General features: G+C 37.8%; 1 long non-coding RNA gene across 1 annotated transcript in view; it reads left to right on the top strand.

Annotated features, from left to right (window-relative positions):
* The window catches only part of LOC148048077 (uncharacterized), a 19,969-nt gene extending 12,915 nt beyond the window's left edge, over window positions 1–7,054 (top strand). The window contains exons 2-3 of the long non-coding RNA XR_015695788.1: window positions 5,361–5,463; window positions 6,956–7,054. This is a non-coding gene — a long non-coding RNA (uncharacterized LOC148048077). The remainder of the gene's footprint in view (window positions 1–5,360; window positions 5,464–6,955) is intronic.
* Window positions 7,055–7,659: the final 605 nt, after the last annotated feature.

Here is a 7,659-nt window from a genome sequence, read left to right on the forward strand (position 1 = left end):
AAGTGAAATGGGGAAATAAGGTTTACAACATGTATACTCTACATTCAACGTTCAATAAACATTTTACTTCCTGGGAGTCTCCCACATCTTGAAGATGCGAAGAAATGTAAAAAAAAAGTAGTACAATTTGATCAGACATTATTATTTGGGGGCTTCCCCTGTACCATCTGAGTTAAAAAAGAAAACAAGAAAGGAGACGGCGGGCATTTCTTTCATATGCAGAAAGAGCAGAGCCAAAGTAAAGACTGCAATATTTATAGGAGACAGGCGAACATCTCTTTCATCTTTGATGTTTGAAATTTCTTTCAGTGTTACCTGTGGGAAAATAATGCACAGAGCTTGCCTGAATGCGCTGAATGATTTACACAGCCCAGACTACATTTTTTTAAAAATAGTGTGCTAGATCAGAAAACTCGATTAGAAGAAGAGAAAATGTGGCTTAGAAAGGAAAATGGTAGCTCATGTTCTCCGCCTGGTATTTTCAGCACTCACATCCAGGTGACTGACAAATGTCTCAATTTGCTCCCCCAGGCCTACTTTTTCCTCCTCTGTCTATTTTCCAGGCAACTAAAAGTCCCTCAAAGTGAAGGCTTGGCTTTCAGCCATCCACCATCTTGGCTTTCTAAGAAGGCCCAGAAGCATTTGAGAGAGAAAAGCTGGCCACATGTATTTGGCCATTTGAAATGCTCCTAGCTGTCCAGGTTTTTTCCCCCTCAAGTTCAGTTACATTCTTAATGATCAGATGTATAGGGCATTTGATAGATTCAGAAGTAGAAGGCCTACCCAAGGCCTTTCCTCAGACTTCACTTGCGTCATGTTAAATTATTAACATTATTTACTCCGGTCCATTCTGATCTCGGAGCTGTCAGCCGGGAGGAAATAATATATCAGTTGGGGAAGAAAAGTATCTAGATAGACTGGTTTCTCAAGTTTGTAATGACTAAAGGTAAATTGCACCCATAAGTCCACCTAATTGAATTACGGGTCTACCCCAACTTTTGGCACATTGATGGAACTTTAACCTGTACAGGGCTTGATAGAAGTAATGTAGTAAGGGGTCCTTAGTGCTCTCTGAGTTTCCTTGTTTTCTTGCAGACGTTTCATCACCCTAACTAGGTAATATCATCAGTGTTAGTAAGGAGTGCTGTTTGCTGTCAGTTTATATTCTGGTGTCTTGCCTGTCTGTGTGGGTGGGGATGGGAATCTCTAAGACCATCCTTACCCACATAGATAGGCAAGACACCAGACTATAAACTGACAGCAAACAGCACTCCTTAGTAGCATTGATGACGTTACCTAGTTAGGGTGATGAAACATCTGCAAGAAAACAAGCAAGTTCAGAGAGCACCAAGAACCCCTAGTTTCAACCCTGAGCTACAAATATTCTCCTTTATAAGTAATGTAGTCTTTACCAGGGAAAAGACAGTTTCCTAACTGGAGTTGTTATGAATATCTTTCATTTACCCTCCTCTCCTCTCCTTTTCTCCTCCTTTCCCTCTCTCCTCATCCTCCTACATGTTGCATTTGCAAAATATTCATATATTGGGGATGTCTGCAATTGAGCATTGAACAAGATGGAGATTGCTATATATTTCATGATTGTCCTTTTCTAAAAATATAACCAAAATAGGGGATTATCACCAAAAATAAGTCCATCAGAAACAATTATAAAACACATTGCAATTAGCATTAAATAATATCACCTTCTTTGGCTCTTCTTTGATTTTGAGGGCAAAGCTCAAACCATGCAATTCTCCCAACAATGGGTAAGCAACGAAGAGAAAAAAAAATGGGATAACAAGAGAGTGGGATTTCAATGTTTAAATTGGCAATGAAAGACAGCAATACATGAATGCCTTCTAAAATTGCTATTAGCCCGCCAGAATGCTTGAGGCAATCCTGCACAATGCCAAACTTCTCAAATATTTTTGGATTCCTGCCTGGATTGTATCCTGTTGCCAACATTCTAACTACCACATTTCACAAGAGGATGTCGCTTTTGACTAAAACCCTTGAAATAGAAGCACCAGAATGCTTCATTAAAGGGATAACCTAGAGCCGTGATGGCAAACCTATGGCACGTGTGCCTGAAGTGGCATGCAGAGCCATTTCTCTGGGCATGTAAGCCATCAAACGTTGCTCTTCCAGGTTCTGGTCCGCTGGCCAGGTGGTCTTCATGTACCCGGGAGTGCCAGAAACTGGAAGAGCAGCCATCCGGTGCGCATTCACGCGCCGGGAAGATAATATTCCGGTTTCTTGCATGCCGGCCAGCTGGTCTTCGCATGAGAATGCATGCCAGAAACCAGAAGACCAGCTGGCCAGTACACACGTGTGCACCAGAAGCCAGAAGATCATATACCTGGTGCGTGCATGCGCACCAGGGGGCTGCTTTTCCGGTTTCTGCGCATACATGCATGCGCTCTCCCCGTTTTGACACTCGGTGCTGAAAAGGTTCGCCAACACTGAATTTGTTGTTTATAGGTAGTCCTCTATTTACAACTGCAACTGAGCCCAAAATTTGTGTTGTTAAGCAAGACAGTTGTTAAGTGAGTCTTGCCCCATTTTACGACTTCTTGCCACATGTGTTAAATGAATCACTGCAGTTGTTAAGTGAATTGGCTGCTCCATTGATTTTGCTTGTCAGAAGTTCACAAAATGATCACATGACCCTAGAACACTGCAACTGTTATAAATAAGAGCCAGTTGCCAAGAATCCAAATTTTGATCATATGGCCATGGGGATGCTGCAATGGTTGAATGAAAAATGGTGATGGCTCACTTTTTTCAGTGTCACTGCAATTTCAAACAATCACTAAATGAAGGGTTGTAAGTTAAGGATCTGGGGTAGTGCCTTATACCCCAGATCTTGAGATTTATTTATATTTTTCTGATATACATATAAACACATGTAATCCTTAGAGATGTGTACTATACTAATTTGACAGTTCTTAGGATCACCTGACTCCATTTTTTTCATTTCACCTGTTTAGAGAAACATTTCTATTCATATATAAAAGTGGGTGGAAACCTGACTGAATTTAGAGTTCACATTTTGCATTATTTTCAAATACTAGATAAATTTAACATTTAATGAATTCAGTTAAAAATGAATAAGGTGAGTACAGATGGACCTTATTTAGCAACTGCCTCATTTAGCAGCATTTCACAGTTATGAGGTGATGAAAAAAAATAAAATTATGACCATTTTTCGCATGTACAATTTTAACAATTTTTTATTCAAACAATAGAAAACAAATCTAAAAGAAGAAAGAACAGAAACAAAAAAGTGTGAGGAATAAGAAAGAAAAAGGGTAGTAGAAATGGAAAATTAACAAAGGAAACACCTCACACACAGACGCCCATGATTTCTTGAGTTCTTTCTAAAGCTACATACGCACAAACATCCGGAGAGATGGTTGCAGACTTTACGGGGGATTTTTTGAAGCAATTAAACAAGTAGCAAAGGAAATTTCAGCCTTCCCAGGTAAAACAGACAGGAAAAATGACAAGGTGAACTAATTCTACTTTATTGTAAGACTATGTTAACAGATTCTTTGTAAGTCTGAAAGCAAAGACTTCCTGCCTCCACTTTTAACTGTTTGATCTATTATGGTGGGTTGTTTCTGAGTTTCTTTCTCCGACTGTTAAACCATTGGGAGCTCTGTTTCTCTCGTCTGATCATTTCCTAACCAGAATCTCTCTCCCTGCCCACCCCTTCCCCCAAAGTCATCCATACATTACAGGAAACATGAGTACAACAGCATATGTACACACAGTAGAGAAAACATGTCCCCAGATGTTTATTAATCTTGCCCAGGCACAAGAGTGATCAAGCAAAATCCAAGGGTCCAAACATTGTAGGTCAGCTGTGACCCAGTTATAGGGTCAAAGTCATCAGGTTTCAAGTCGGGAGTCAAAGCACACAGGATCTGGGTAAACAAACTGTTGCTGAGAAGGGAGAGGCATAAGCTTGCTGATCTTCTTAAACAGAAGTAGCCCCATTGTTGCTGGTATGGAAGGGCAAGTTCCGTTCTCGCAAGGAACCTTGGAGAACACCTTTGCTCTGCTCTGCTCGCTGCACAGTGAGCCTTTGCACTGAGAGAGAGTGACAGCTCAGACTCCATATTCTCAGAGACTGGTGACAGCTTCCTTTCCTTGAAGCTGCTCAGGGAAGCGATTCATTCAGCAATTCTAGAACTGGCTGCTCATTTGACTCCTAATCAGGGTCTGAGATGGCCATGACACCTGGCATTCTTTGTAACAGAAATTAACAAATTCATTAAGCAACCTCTGTCTTTTATTATTACAAAAATCCCTTAAATCCCATAAATCCATATTTAATTCTTTTTTTTCAATCATCAAATCTGTAAATCACCACTTCACTTCTCTCTGTTTTCAGCAAACAATCCATAAATAATTTCCTGTCTTTTAACAAAGTCCTCCCAATTTTGTCCCTGACCAAGCAAGTCAGTTTTGCAATTTCTGACATCTTTCCAATCCATTCCTCCATTTGTGAGAATGTCAATATTTCTCCATTGCTGTGCATATAACAATCTTGCTGCAATTACCATATGCAAAATCAATCTTCCATGAGTTGTCTCTAATTAGCTATCCACAAGCCCCAATTAAAAATAATCCTGTATTGTTCTGATTGTTAGTTTCTATATTTTTTTTAAATCATTGTATTTGCATCCATTTTTTTTTAGCTTTTTCATAAATCCACCACTAAAATTTACCTAACCCTTGCATGTGTGACCTTCACAGGTCTGTAAAACAAAGGAAAGCTGAAATAAGAGTGTAAGCACAGCCACAATTTCATTTAGTGACTACTTCATTTAAGAATTGTGTTGCCAGTTCTTAGCCTACATATAATTGACTATGGGCCATCAAGTCAGTATTGACTCCTAGCAATCACTATAGATATATTTTGTTCATAACAATCTGTCCCTAAGCTGGTCTTTTAGATCTTATATAGCATAACTATAATAATGCACCCATAACTATTTAAGCTGCTTCATTCTTACCATTCCCTTCCTCTTTTTTATTCAGAGAAATTATTTTAGTTAAACTTTATGCAATAACTATTGTTTTGAAAATGTCTGGAGTCTCCTAAATACTGAGGTATTAGATATCATCCTATTTTGTTTGTCAATAGATCCAGGCAGATGTTGTCTGCTTCAACATTAACAATATGTTTTCTTCAATGGTTCAAATAATATTTTTGTCTAACCAATAATAAGATTATTAATGTTTTAGTTTAGTACCTGGCATGGTGAAGTGTAAATTCCAGAACTCCAGATAAGTAAAATAATAGATATTCTATTTTGAGTGCTTTTATTCTCTTTATACTGTCTCCACAGATGATCGAATGATGAAGTTCTTAATTCCAGTCACCAGTTCATATGGCATAAGAACTCACTCCTACCATCCAGCAAGGCTTTAAAATAGTCATCACTATGTTCGGTAAAGACTGCATTTTTAAATTCGTAGTTGCACAAAGGACACTTCAGAGAGAAGTTATTTCCACCAATCCCAATGAAAATTATTTTGGAATCTTCCATTTTTTTAGTATCCTCAAAAAATCCTAATAGAAAAGTCTTGAGTATCAGGGAGTAATGGAACACTTTGATTTTTTATTTCCCTATTCTAATTCTTTGGTATATTAAATATTTGAAAAAGAACCTGTTCAGTATGCTAATTAAGGAGCTGAACTAGAAACCATGAATTCTAGTCTTCCTTGGGCATGAAAGCCAGCTGGGTGACTTTGGCCCAATCACTTTCTCTGAGCCCAATCCATCTCGCAGGGATGGTGTTATGGAGAAAACAGGGGATTGAAGAATAATAATATATATCACCTGGAGTTATGCAAAAATAAAAGTGGACTATAGACCTAATAAATAAAATAATTCCAAACTATCACATTTATTTGGCACATGGAGAAAAACATAAATGAAACATAAATATTTGCTTTGCTTAGTTAATTTAGGCATAGATGGGGACAGTAAAGTTGATGACAGGAATGTATTTTATTTTATGTACGCTTATATCCAGTCCAGATTTGCTTAGCTTCAGAAAAACGATTGCATCATGTGAGTTCAATGGGCACCTTTGTGCAGAAACTATTCTGATTGATTTCACAACAGAACAATAGATAGCAATAGTACTTAAACTTCACAGTGCTTTACAGCCCTCTCTAAGCGGTTTACAGAGTCAGCATATTGCCCCCAACAATCTGGGTCCCCATTAACAAGGAAGCACTCAGTAGCTTGCCATTATAATAATTAGAATAGTAATTATTAGTGTCACTGCACAATTTAAGAAAAAGATTCAGCTGTTTTATCAAATTGCAGACAGGTGCCATTTTCATACTCTTGTGGGATTCAAAACACCTTTTCTAAATTATTTCCAGAATGTTTCATAAACCTCCTGTAAAAAGTAGCTACTTTACAATGACTAATTTGGGCACCAACAAACATGATAGAATTCAGCACTGAGTCCAATAAGTGCTGAAATATGTTATGACTGATCCATTCTCTAAATAATGCGTCTCCCAGGATTATATGACAGTATTATGATCTCATGATACATTAAAAGAATAACTCTAGATCAGTTGGACAGATGGGGAGTGAGGGGACAATTGATGATACTTGTTTGTTAAATCAACAGAGCTGTTGATAGGATTGAGCCTGAAATCTATTCATCGTTGACTTGACAGAATAACAGAGTTGGAAGAGACCTTGGAGGTTTTCTAGTTTAACTCCCTGCTCAAACAAATTTTAGACAAATCATTGTCCAATCACTTCTTTAAAAATTTCCAGTGATGGAGCACTCACAACCTTTGGAGGCAAACCGTTTCACTGATTAATTGTTCTAACTGTCAGGAAAATTCTCTTTATTTCTAGGTTGGTTCTGTCCTTGATTGGTTTCCATCCATTGCTTCTTGTTCTGCTTTCAGGTGCTTTGGAGAAGACTGAAGTCTAAGAATTGCAATATTGAGTAAAAACATGGCATGACTTTATAATTTATTAGTTCCAAAAAAAAGTGTCAGCCTGGGCAAATTGATTAAAATTTGATGCAAGAAGAAATAAGTGTATATTTCTATTTCTTTATCACAAAATAAACTCAAATGTTCTTCTCTCCAGCTACATCTTTCAATGGATCCATTTTGTTCTAAAGATGGCACTTCCAAACTTGCGTTTTAATCTGCAAAGCAGTCTGTAGTTCCAGTTTGGAAAAAGGAAGGTTGAAGAACAGGATTGTATGGTGCCTGTTCTTAGCAAATAATTTGTTTGCTTCGCTTTTGACAAGATGTTAATTCCATATTTTTTAGCTAGTCTGGCCTTTGGGCCAGTGGTTAGAAATGATCAGAACTGAAGTCCATCTCTAAAGAATAGCCTTTATACCTATCCTACTCCTACACAGTTACTGTCCCTACGACTGTTTTTCCAGTCTTGGGAAAGCTCTTTCATGCTTTCATGCTCTTCCACACATTAATTTTAAATGGCTCTTAATACAGTACTAGTTTTTGTTCCGAATGCAAATAACACAGTTCAAACCACACATTCCTCGATTTACAAAGAATGATCCTAGCTTTCTCTTGCATTTTGTGAATAATTTATCGCCCACTTTAAGTCATGAAGAAAAATGGATTGACATAAC

The sequence above is a fragment of the Thamnophis sirtalis genome, unplaced genomic scaffold (genome assembly GCF_051295495.1).
Source record: "Thamnophis sirtalis isolate CommonGarterSnake01/CBP01778 unplaced genomic scaffold, rThaSir2_p1.2 scaffold_3, whole genome shotgun sequence".
Lineage (NCBI taxonomy): Eukaryota > Metazoa > Chordata > Lepidosauria > Squamata > Natricidae > Thamnophis > Thamnophis sirtalis.